Source organism: Camelus ferus, chromosome 6 (genome assembly GCF_009834535.1).
Source record: "Camelus ferus isolate YT-003-E chromosome 6, BCGSAC_Cfer_1.0, whole genome shotgun sequence".
NCBI lineage: Eukaryota > Metazoa > Chordata > Mammalia > Artiodactyla > Camelidae > Camelus > Camelus ferus.
In genome coordinates, this window is record NC_045701.1 from 37,697,809 (window position 1) to 37,711,430 (window position 13,622).

The 13,622-nt window shown below is 36.4% G+C and overlaps 1 protein-coding gene across 6 annotated transcripts in view; it reads right to left on the reverse strand.

Moving 5' to 3' along the window:
- LOC116664215 (translation initiation factor IF-2-like) overlaps nt 1-13,622 on the reverse strand; it is a 108,109-nt gene that overhangs the window by 93,292 nt on the left and 1,195 nt on the right. The gene's annotated exons all lie outside the window — the stretch shown is intronic.

A 13,622-nucleotide genomic window follows, 5' to 3' on the forward strand; every position in this document is an offset into this window, starting at 1 on the left:
GTTTAACCCCCACAACATTCCTGTGAAGTCGGAAGGAAACATAATGGTGCTCTATTGTACACTAAGGCCCATGGAAGCAGCTCTAGGTACAGGGGTAGCCATTCAGATGGGTGATGCACAACACTGTAAACTGATCATGTTTCAATTTTAAAAAAGATGGCGTGACACGTAAACTCCCTAGAAAAGCATTTTCGAATGATATGTGTGCTGGTTCCCACTTCAGAAAACTCACTCACAAGTTGCTTTATTGTAATAAGGGGAAGGAAGGAGAGAAACTGAAAACCTCTTTAATCTGGTTTACTTGGAAGACTGATTATATCCTATGACATCTTCCTAACGTTTGAGAATCTGGGGCACTTGCTATATTTGGGAATAGATGCCCAAGTGTTTTCATATAACCCCGCTCAACCAACAGCGCTGATAAACTAAAACATACTGTGTTGCACTGATTACACTGAAACAAAAAGCTGCCTTTTTCACCATGACAGATAATTGAAAAGAAATGTTTTCTGAATAAATGTTTTTGGTTTGTTAAGTCACACAGTCAGCTCTTTCATATTATGCATCAAAACAAAGAGTCTTCCCCGAGTTAAAAAAAAAAAAAAAAAACAGCTATGTCGTAACAAAACATTAAGCAAATGTGAACCTGTATCTCTGAAGGGCTAGCTTAAGACCAAGTTTTGATGACTGATTCTAAATTCATCTGTTATAATCGATAAGGGCAATGTGAACGATGCAACTGAAATTTCTTATATAATAGTTAACTCTGGATTATTCAGCTTTTGATTATTTAGATTTTAAGAAACTTCCACCTAAGATAATGGGAGAAGGCAAAGAAGACCAATGTGAAATACTCATTCAGGTAGACAATATCAATAGTTCTGAATGAAAATGCAGGAAGAGAACAGAAAGCACATGGTGGACAGAAAGGAACAGACACTACTGCTTTGGTTTGCACGAGAGAGAATTTTACCTTTATTTTAGTGCAATGGAAACTGATCCACAATGAAATGAAGTGACATGTCCAAGATCATAAATAAGAGAAGGAACGATCTGAGTCCAGGTCTCTCAAGATTCCAGATCTCAAATAACTGAGTGCATGAGCTTGTGTTTGCCTACCTCTCCCAGCTCATCTCCCTCCCTCCTCACTCACGTTGTCTAGCTTCAGTTACTCCAGCAGGACAAGTTCTTCCCTTCATCATGACAACTAACCTGCCTTTTCTTTTGCTTAGAAAACTCCTATTCCCACTCTACATTGCTGGCTTTTTCTCATCTTTCAGTTCTCAGATAAATATCGCTTCCTCAGAAAGTAGTATCACAACGTAAGATACCATCCCTTGGTATACATCTTCATAGCATCCAAGACTTTTCCAGTTCATCTGTCATGTTTTATAATTACACATTTAATTGTGTTTCCTCCTTTGATGCTACCTCGGCCACTAAAATACAAGCCCCAGCAGTGCAGATACCACATCTGTTGGCTCCTTACGACCTAGCACAGTGCCCAACACACAGAACGTAGTCAACAAATATTTCTGCATGAATGAGAAAGTGAGATATAGGAATTGTCTAAAGTTAGCCATTATCAGGGGATGGGGATAGCTCAGTGGTAGGGTGCATGTTTAGCATGCATGAGGTCCTGGGTTCAATCCCTGGTACCTCCATTAAAAAACAAAATAAAATAAAATTAGCCATTATCTAAGATTATGCTCCTAATTCTAGTCTATCTAGTAAGGTTAAGTTAGCCAAGAGCATTTAGAATTTATGATGGTGAGGGATTTCTCAGGCCATTACTGGTGTGCCAAAATGGGATATTAGTAAGGAGAAAAGAGACTATTACCCACTTCATCAAAAACTCACTAATCAAAATACACATGAGAAAGCCATGGAAAACCTCATGGCCCTGCAGCCCCTCACCTTGCTGGAAAATCAGCATTGTCCTGGGGACCGACAGTCACTCCCTCAACCAAGAAGACATGCTTTTCCTCATTAGTGTCACAGTGGTCATAGTGTGGCTGTTCTGGGTTCCCAAAAGACAGACAGATTAAACCACATGCCTAGTCTCATTACCAGCTCTTCAACATTAATTACTGAAAACTAATTTAGGCTTAATCCTTTCAGATCCAAGCTTGACTTTCCAATGACGTTCCTGATTTTTATTCTGGGCTTCACTTACAACAAAATTTGCTTAGGTAACTTTCTGTGGGTAAAAAGCTAATGTATTCTAGTTAAGCAAAGATTGAACAGCAAGTCAAAACACCTCAGTTTCCATTCAGTTCTGTAACTACCCAGCTGTGCACACTGGAAGGCCAGTTTTAACCCCTCTAACTTAACTATCTTAATTTTTCCATCTGTAAAATTATAATCATCACTCTGAGAGAACATATAGGCAGTCTTGGGGCTTGTAAGATTCTCAGAAACATCTGGGTGACTGACTTTTGCTCTGATTCTGCAGCTGTAAGATCAGGAAAGATCCCTGACCGGACTGTGCCAGCCTGGAGAGAATGAGTATGTTAAAGAGGGTGTGGGGCTTCCTCCAGCAGCACATATACTAAAACTGGAACTATACAGAGAAGATTGGAAGATTCTTATCCAAGGAATGAGCATATAAAGCCTTTATCCTGATACTCATCTAGACCATAATTATTTGGACTTTGGGGGAAAAATCAATTTTTAAACTTTTTAAATTTCTTAAGCAAACTTCACTTGTGCCTTTCTTGTAATGCCCATCCCTGGACATTTTGTATCCCAAAAGTTTGTGATGCTGAGAAATGAAGTTCATTTTATGTGACCTTCATGTACTGTAATCTACTTTTGGTAGATATTTAAGAATATTAAACCCTCATTTAAATGTCACACACACACACACACACACAAATACTTGTGTGTCATCCTTGGCCCTGGCACAAGGATGACACACAAATCATGAAGCATTCCCTGTTTTTAAATCTAGAAGAAAAAAAAAAGAGGGTGTGTAGATGCTTGTGTATGCTATATGACACCAGTCCCCACCGCCATACTGTATAACACCGAGAGGGACCATCTGATCATAAAGGCCCAGCTAGGTTTGGATGGGCAGGGATGGAGGGTGGTTCTGCCTATGGCTCAGTGACACTTCCCACAAGTCCTCAGACTTAATCATACACAATGATGTTGAAGCCCTCTTTGGGAGACCCAGAGGCTTAGACATCGTGTCTGTCACCGGAGAACACTGTTGATATCACTACTGTGTATTTTTTTTTTCACTACTGTGTATTTTGATAGCACTTTCTTCCATCTATTTTTTTTTTTTTGATAAAAACTCCTTGCCTCATTTCCCAGGTAGTATCTCTATCTGGCTTCTGTATCAGTCAGAAACTACTTTTGATACTTGTCAACATGGTGGTAACATTGGTTCAAATGTGCTTTGGAAAAATCAAAAGTCTTTCATAAGTCTCTGTGATTATTGCCAACTACCTGCAAAGCTGAAGTTTTTGAGCTCTGATTTCTTTTCTATAAGAAATAGATACAATACGGTATTAGCAATAGGCTCAAATTCAGACTCTACTGCTGCCCACAAGCTTCGTGTCTTCAGAGAAGTCACAGGTTCTCTCAGAACATGACTATCTTCACCTGAAAGCTGGAAAGTCAATCATAGCAGTATCTCTTTCATAAGGTCTTTGGGAAGGCAAACATTAACATAGGAAGAACCTCACGCTGGGTCAGCACTGAAGGTACTAATATTTGAATCTGAAGCCAGAAATCCAAATTTTGGGAGAAGTAAATGAATTTAAAAGCTCTGTGTCTATCCAAATATTTTATGATGAACATAACAGAAAACTGAATTCAAACCAGCTCAAGGAATAACGGGGATTCGCCGGCACCTGCAACTGAAAGGTCTGCAGGAAATGTCAGCATCGGGCATTGTTCATGTGAGGGAGGGTGGAGGCGAGCACAGTAGTTGTTACATTGTTTGCTTCCATATTTTCAGCAACTTCTGAGTACATTTAAAGTCTGATTCTTATTTAATGTCTGAGGCAACATGTTTTTTATTTCTCAGGGGACGAAGCCCATCCTATTTGTCCCCGTTACAATGAGGCAAAAATGGCAACACCAAAACAAATTTTAAAAACAAAAACAAAAAAGCCAACCTTACTACCAAAATGATTGAAAGAAAGAAGTCAGAGAAAAAAATTAAAACACAAACACCAAATAGCAAAATTAGTCTGTCAAACATGGTAATGTGTGATTAACACACCACAGTTAAATTACTTAAACTCAATTACTAGCCAGTTGAAGAAAACAAACATCACCGAGTACAGAAATCATCTCAATTATGCCACAATCCAAAACAAATTTTTAGACAGAAGGAAAAGCTTGTTGCTCCAAAAAACAAACAGAAACAGACCAGAAATTGCTTTTAGCCTTTGTAGAAATAAGTTAGGCTAGCAAATGTCCCTTTAATCTTAAACAACTTCTGCCCAAGGGATTCAAATTTACTAGAATAATCTAAAGCAGCCCTTCCCAATCCATTCCCAAACCCTAATGACCAAAGGCATCCATTCAATGTAATGAGCTAATTTTTCTCCTTTGCATCTAGACAAGTACTTGCTATATGTCAACCTTGAGAGAATTGAGAAAATAGTCACTCGAATCGTTTTTTGAAACCTCGATTCAGAAGGGCTGATTAGAGATTTAATATTTCACATTCCTTACACTCCACCTCTTCAACCTCTTCACAGTAGTTTGTGGTTCTCATAAGCCACAGAAATATGCCACGCTGACATAAGTGAAGTACACACCTGCTTCTATAGATTTATTAAACAGTCTTATTGAGCTCCTTTAAACTTAATGTTACACACAGACATATAGCTTTATTTTATTTGTCATACAGTTTTTGCTGAGATTTTGTTTGTCTATTCACAACTTGTTCAAAACTAGTTAACTTTTATAATGCCTAAGATAATGGTGGCACCAATCAAAAAAAAAATCATGAGTTGTGTATTTTAAGTATTATTATTCTGAAACTGCTTTCAGGTATTGTGAGATGCATCAAATTAGTAATTCAAGTAGTGTCCCTGAGAATTGAGGTTTTTTTTAAAATTGAAGGATAGTTGATTTACAATATTATATTAATTTCAGGTGTACAGCATAGGGAGTCAGTATTTTTATAGATTATACTCCATTAAAAGTTAATACAAGATAATGGCTATAATTTCCTGTACTATATAATACATCCTTCTTGCTTATCTATTTTATACATAGTAGTTTCAATAGCTGAAATAAAAAACATTCTAGAAGGAATAGAATAGCAGACTAATGGATACAGAAGAATGCACAAGTGATCTGGAAGATAAACTAACGGAAACCATCCAACCAGAACAGTAGAAAGAGAAACAAATTTTAAAAAATGAAAGCAATCTAAGAAATCTCTGGAATTCTCACATTCACAGTACAGGAGTTCCAGAAGGAGAAGAAAGAAAGAAGGAGACTGAAGATATATTTGAAGAAATTATGGCTGAAAGCTTCCAAACCTGAAGAAGGAAACAGGTATCCAGGTACAGGAAATATAGAGGGTCCCAAACAAGATGAACTCAAACAGACCGAGACCCAGACATAATATAATTTAAATGGCAAAAGTTAAAGAGAGATTTCTAAAGGCATCAAGAGAAAAACAGAGTCTCTTATAAAGGAATTCCCACAAGGCTATCAGCTGATATTCCTGGAGAATTAAGATTTTAAGTCTATTGGAAAAACTTATTTAATAAAGAGGTAAAATGAGTTTAAGTAAACACCCTATAGTCTTAAGCTGGAATTGGAAGTACCCACATGAAACCATGATGTAGTTTATAGAAAAAAAATTATCCCTAGTTCTGTTCACTAAAAAAGGCGTAGAAACAATGACCAACTCAGTATCAATGAGCACGATTAGCACCCAGATTATAATCTCTAAATACCATTTCCCATTAAAAAGAACCAGAGTTCCTAAGTGAACTAGCTAATTCCATGTTTCAGGCAGGAAATTTCCATGATGAGCCTGGAACATCTTATGTCAGAGAGGAAGGAAGCAAACTAGAGTCCATAATAAATACAAGCAAAATGTTTGATTAAAAAAAAAAAAAAGACTGCTAGAGTCAATGTCAGAAGGACTCAGGAGCAAACTAGAAAAGGCGTGGATCAAAAATGAACCAATCTGAGTATGAATAAGGACAATAACTACAACAGACTGAAACACATCAAATATGCCAAAATCTATGAGTTCTTAAAAACACTTAGAACAAAACAGATAAAACCAAACTCAGTCACCTTTGGAAGGTGTAAGGGAATCAACCTATTTTTTAAAATTTTATTACAGTAAAATACATATAACATAAAATTTACCATTTTAACGGTTTTTTAAGTGTACAGTTCAGTGGCATTAAGTACCCTCACATTGTTGAGAAACCCTCATCACCATCCATCTCCAGAGCTCTTTCATCTTCCCAAGCTGAAACTCTACCCACTAACTCCCCAAACCTCTTCCCTCCGAGCCCTTGTCAATCTCTTATTTTGAACTGATAAATAAAGGTTAAAAATGGAGCATTTATCCTGCCTTTTCTGTATGATCTGGACCTCAGGGTAAAAAAAAAAAAAAAAAAAAAAACAACAGAGAGAGAGAGGATTCTCTTTTTAGAAGTACTCCAGCTAATAAATGAAGAAAGAATGTTAAAATTAAGAATATCACCATTTTGTAAACCCCAATAAATTAATGGATCAAGACAATGATTAGTAATGGCTGATAACTTCCCAAAAGGAAACATTTTAGCTCTGATGCTTCAAAGTATAACTGCCATCTATAAAGTATTTCACACACAACAACAACAAAATTACTTCATTTGATCAAGCCTTTATACTAATTCCCAATTTTATAAGAAATATAGGGGACAGCAGAACATGTTTAATGACACCCTGGAAATACAATCAGCAAAATACAGACCATGAGGAGAGCTACAGAAATCGACCTGATTTTTCAATAAAAAGCAAACAGATAAAGAAAGAAAATTTTAAAAGAAAGATAAAGAGAGAACCTAAATATCAAAAGAGACTTGAGACACATCAAACAACTACAATGTATAAACCTTATTTTGATCTTCATCAGCAAATGATCCATTTAAAAACAAAATTTCTAAGAAAATTGAAGCAATGTAAACCCTAAGTGGCTATGATATTAGAGAATAAATTTTTAGGTATGATAATACTAATTTGATTATATTTAAAGAGAGTTCTTATTTTGGAAAAACATCTTTAGAGATTCAAGATTATAACGTCTGACAATGAATATATGTATGTTCACGTATAACTGAAAATTTGTGCTCTACACTGGAAATTGACACAACATTGTAAACAGACTATAACTCAATAAAATAAGAAATTTTTAAAAAGATTATAACGTCTGAGAGTTCTTCAAAATAATCAAGGGTAAGGCATAGGAGAAAAAAGAATCATAAACTGATCATTGTTCAAACTGGATAATAGAAAAAAAAGGAGTTCATTTCTGCTTTTTGCATATGTTTGAAATTTTTCATAACAAATTTTTCTTTAAAGGAAGAAAACTAAAACCCCAAGTGCAACTCTTGGGCCTAATGCATAATTTGAACACATAGCTTTGGTCACGTAACAGCTTCTATTACAATTTTTAAAACTATTGATCTCAAATAGCTCAGTCTAGAAATAGCTGAAATTTATGCTTTTCTTCTGCTATCCATGAACATGATTTTCAGTATCAATTATATTTCAAGTAATTGTGGCTTTTCAGGGTAATATAAAGCTCAGCAAATCTTACTGCTACATTTGTCACACTTGGCACAGCACTTCTATCACAGATGTTCTTAGAGTGAAATGTTGGTTAAACAATTTAAATAAATTTCATTTAAAAATTTCTAAAGATATTGGACAAATCTTCACTCACGATTTCTGCTTTCAAAGGCTGAAGGAATGGTCAAATGAAAATGTTTCTATGTATTCTTTAAAACTGTTGTTGAAGACAATGTCCTTTACACTGCCTACAGCTCTTCGTGTGTATTTCCAAATCAGAAATTCTTTTCATAACTCAGTTCCAGAAAGAAAGTGTGTCTCTTAAGGGGGATACATCCTTTTAATCATTCAATAATAAATAATATAATGATTTTCCTTTTTTTTTTTTTCTAGCCTTCCAGGCTAGAAAAAAACTGAAAGCTAAATTTAACTACTACTTTGTTTTTTTAATTTGTCCCCCCTTCCCTTTTAAATGGTTTAAATATCTTAATATGAGTAATTTATTATAAAAATTTATCCTTAAGAATTAGTAGTAACAATAACATGTCATTGATATACTTTTTACCTATATCCCTGAAATCAGCCTGCATCTTATAGTTTTTCTTATTTAAAATTACATTAATAATATATTTTATATTTTTTGAAGCTTAGGTTTGACAAAATATGAAAATGTCTTCAACAGTTTTAATTGTAACATGAAAATACTATTGTAGCAAAACAGTAAATATGGAAAAAATAGGAAATGTAATTAAGCCTTATTAAATACTTCAATTTCTCTATACCATAGTTCAAAGAGCCGTTCCTCACCTTTTTAAAGCCCCACCTTTTTAAAATTAATGTGTTTTGAAGGAATTTGACTTTGCTGTACATAATTACTCGGAAATATTTTGTATTCAGCTTCAGAAAATGTTATGTGAGCTTCACATTTTAGCAACACTTTCAACATACAACTCCCCAGAACCATGTGTACAAGATATTTCATTTCATATCTTAATGGCCAACGAAGCATACTGGATCAAAGACTTCAAATAACCACTATTGTCACTATCATTTGACCACCACAGCACAAATCTATCACATCTCCTGGTCTGGGAGGAGAAGAAATAGTCCTACAGTATGTATATAATAAACATCATCTCTAGAGTGGACCTCTGGAGAAAAGGGCTTGGGATCAGCACTAACGCCCATCTATCACATAAGCTAACTAAATCACATTAGGCTTCTGCTCCATATAAATTTATTTTAGAAATAAATTTTATGGAAATATTATTATTTGACCTGAATGTTAATGAACAGAAACAGTTTTATTTGGGTTTGGAATGCATATAATATTTTCTAATTACCTTGTCATGCCTACAAATTAACTGCTTTCTTGAGGATATACTAATTTTATAGCAGATCTCAAGGGCCACACATGCCTAGAAGATGTGATCAGGTACATCCACTGAAGGATTTTTTTTTCCATACTCTTATAGCCCTTGTCATTTCCCTCACCTTCTAGCATTTATTCAAACCTTTCCTTATGGCATTATTTAGTTATTATGAGGGAAAACACAGTATAATCTGGTGGTTAGAGATCCAGAATTGAACCCTGTCTCTGCTCTCTAGTTATGTGACCTGGGACATATCTTTTAATCAATCTGAACATTAGTGTCTTCATTTATGAAATCAGAGTGACATCCATTTTGCAAGTGTGTACAAAGATTCTATGAGAACATGTATAAAGAGCTTGACACCGTGTCAGGATCACTGTTATTTCAGCATTTTGATTACACCTTTGCTGAGAGCCAAATATGCAACTTCCTAGCCCAAATCTTGCAGTGAGAAAGAAGGATAAGCCACCAGCAGAAAATTCCCAGGGCTGGAAGCTATGGACCATCCTTTACACTGGTAACTGGGCATCTGATCTGTACTCCAAAGCATCATGCAGGTCATTGGGAATACTGGGGAGCACATGAAATAGTGTCTGCCTTCAAGGAACTTACAGTCTTTTGGAGAAGTGCCACATCTAAAAAACAAACAGTATAGAAATAAACAGGTGGGAAGAGACAAACCTCCCTTGCAGGAGAATTCCCAATAATTTATGCAGCTATTCTGCCCTAAAGGAGGTTGAATATAACTCCCCACTACTACAGTGTGGGCAACACATAGTGACATCCTTCCAAAGAGGACAACATGGAAAGGAGGAACAAAAAAAGCAACTTTACAGAGGAGAAACCTGACAAACACTACCTCAGCCAGGTGACCGAGTACAGCATCAACAGTGGAGTCATGTTGATAGTATACACCTTGATGTGATGTAATGTGTTACTTCATCTCTATGGTCTTCCTCCCTAAAACACATAACACCAGTCTAATGATGAGAAAAATATCAGACAAATCCAAACTGAGGGACATTGTACAAAATACCTGAACAGCACACTTCAAAACTGTCAAGGTCATCAAAATAAGGAAAGTTTGAGAAAGTGTCACAGTCAGGAGAAGTCTTAGAAGACATGCCAACTAAATGTAATGTGGTATTCAGGATAGGGTCCTGGAACAGAAAAGGGACATTACATAAGAACTAAGGAAATCTAAGTAAAGGGTGGACTTCAGTTAATATTAATGTATTAGTATTGGTTCATTAATTGTGACAACTGTATCATACCAATGTAAGATGTTAACAACAGGGAAAACTGGGTGTGGGGTATACAGAAATTCTACTATCTTACTGTTTTTTCTGTAAACCTAAAACTGTTCTCAAGTTAAAAGTTAAAAAAAAAAAAGTAGTAAATAACAAGACAGAATGGGATTGACTCATTCATTCAACAAATATTTCTCGAGTACCTACTATGTGCTGACACTTCGCTGGAGACTGGGGTTGCAGCAATGAGCAAAAGAGAGAAATACCCGTGATCTTGAGAAGCTTGCACGGGATGTATGCTAGGCCTTGTAGAACTAATTTACATTCCCTGTCATAGCTTTCCTCCCTTAGGATGGAAGTCCCAGTGACATTCCAGTGGCAATGTGACCTCCATTGCTTCTTGTTAAATAAGGGGCAAACATGATCCAGGCCATGGTTCAGCAGAGGGAGGTGAACAGAAAGAGATCTTGCAGAAGAAAGAATGGGCACTAGAAGCCAGCTGGCACAGCCAGTGTATCCTGAGGTTTCCCAAACCCCAGGAAACAGCACAGCCCTTAAATCCTATATATGCCTAGGGAACATCTGCCAAACCATAGAATTTAGCCAGGGGGAGGTCCCCTCAATCACTTGGTCTATCTCCCTCACTTTATACTGAAGGAAACTGAGGCCCAGAAAAAGAAAATGATTGCTAGTGGTTAGAGAGCTATCTCTGAAACAACTTTCTTTTTTTTTTATTTCCTTGGGGCCTGATTAGCAACTTGGAAAAGTATTTTTTCTTTTTTAAAAATATTTCTTTTTATTAAAGTATAGTCAGTTTGCAATGTTGTGAAATGACTTTTCAGTATTTACTTCTTAGAGGCTATGGACATTTATTCTGTTGCTAGGAATCATCAAAAACTGAAAGGCTAGATGTACATACATCCTTAGTATTACATGTGAATAATGGAAAAGACTCACGAATTCTAGGTACAAAATAAACATCCATGTGGATCAAATAACATAAGTGATAGGAGCTTCCAAACTGATTATCCTCTGTAACTATCCCAGAAACTTACAGTTAATTCACGGTAAACAGTTCACTTCCTAAAAGGAAACAAACTAACTTTAAGATCACTGTAACCAAAATAAAACCAAGTTACTATGTATTGCATTAGCTAAGTAACAGTTTGCAGGGGAACTTAAACCGTGTAGAGCATGGAATAGGACAGACATTTCTTTAAAAAAAATAAAAATAAAAAACAAAATACCAACAACAAAAACATAAAAATCTCAGAGTAACACCAGAGTCACACTCAGGTAAAAACAGAAGAGAGGGGACCTATAAACTATGAAATCCATGTAGGTAGTGAGGTAAATCCACTTAGAGAACCATGCTATTCTTGAGAAACTTTTAGGGCTGTCAGCAGCATCCTGACACCTGAAGATGCCACTGACGGTATCAGTTTTAGAGGCAGCCCACTCCCTTCATGATGCCAGCCCATTCTGCACAAAGTTAGATATGTGACCAGACAGTATGCTCAGGAGAAATTGTTTTTGAAATTGAGTTTTCAACTTTTCTATTAAGGATTGTTTTCAAACAACCATCAGGCCAGGAGATGCTTCCATGTTTTATCAGGGGAACACAGTAGACACATTTAAGGTGGAATTTTAATGAGAAGATAATGAAAGAAGAATGAAAAATTAGAATTATTAGCTTAACCTCTAACATTGACCTAAGAATTATACCCCCCTGGGCATTACATTAGAATCACCTGGAGAGCTTTAAAAACTAATGCCCTGGCCCTGGCCCAGACCAATTACATTAGAGTCTCTAGGGTAGGACTCAAGCTTCAGTACTTTTTAAAGCTCCCCAGGTGATTCCATTGTGCAGCCCAGCTAGGAATCCACTGGTCTACAGGGAGTTAGTCTAAATTTTGAATTATCAAATACTCTTAATTAAAGCAGGATAAACTAACCAGGCATCCTAGCAGTCCAATACCGGGCAATGTTACCCAACTGAATACAAAACTACAACTTAAACAATTTGTCTTTTTAAGTCAAATGTACCCAGACTGCTTTGACTTTCCCTCTCTTCTTCAGATATTTCCACAGCCGAAGCAGCTGCTTCTAAAGTGCAGATATTTTTTTCCTCAAAATACTTATACTGAGCATGAGGTACAAACTAAGTGAGAATGAGAAACATCATTCCCCCCTTCCCTACCATCCTTGGTTGGCCTTTCAAAATAGAAAAATAAAGACTAACTTCTCTTAAATGTTCCAAAACGAAAGAATTAAAATGTATCTTTGGGTAAACAATCCATGAAACTCTATGAGGTATTTCCTTTATTTTTTAATAGTCACAAACTCAGGGTCAATCATGGAAATAGCTGCATAGTTTTGACTCTGCCAATGCTTCAGTAAAATTACATCACAGGAGGGCTGCACCCTCCGGGAGTTCTGAATAGTATGTACCCTTTTGCCATTTGGGCCCCTGCCAGCTGAGCTGTGGAGTGGTAGCCTTTCTTTCCAGGATGTGAACTCTCCCTAATTATACAGCATCATGACAATTTGCCCCATCTAATTGGAAGATGTTATCAAATCTGACTAAGGACACTCAACAAATGATAACGAAAAAGACAGCTTTAATCATCCTGAAGGGTTAAAATTTCTCCCAAGGAAAACATCAGGGGCAGTGGCTAGATCACTGGGTTTCTAAGAAAAGGGTAACTCTCTCTGCCATGCATGAGATTAAATCATTAAGGAAGCCATGAAAATAAGAATCAAAAACCTAGTCTACAAATGTTTTTGGTCTCTTTCTCTCCAACAGACATTCAGGTAGTAAAGGGAAAGAAATCAACACTCTCCTGTTGCCTGATACAGGACTGACTCATTCCATATAGGAAGGATACTTGCAAGACCATCGCAATATTTGGCTTCCAGGTGGTGATGGTATGTTTGCGTCCTAACATAAAACACATGGAAATGCTATTCAGCAATAAAGAGGAAGAAAGTACTCATACACACTACATCATGAATGAAACTCAAAAAAACTATGCTTAGGAAAAGTTATTATTCCACTTATATGAAATATCCATAAAGGTAAACCTTTAGAGACAGGAAAATAGTTTGGTCTTGCCTAGGGCTGAGGTTGAGAAAGGGGACTGCTTGACAAGTCAGAAGGGATCCTTGTGGGGGAGCTGGAAATGTCCTAAAAGTGGATTGTGGTGATGGTTATATAGCTCTTTAA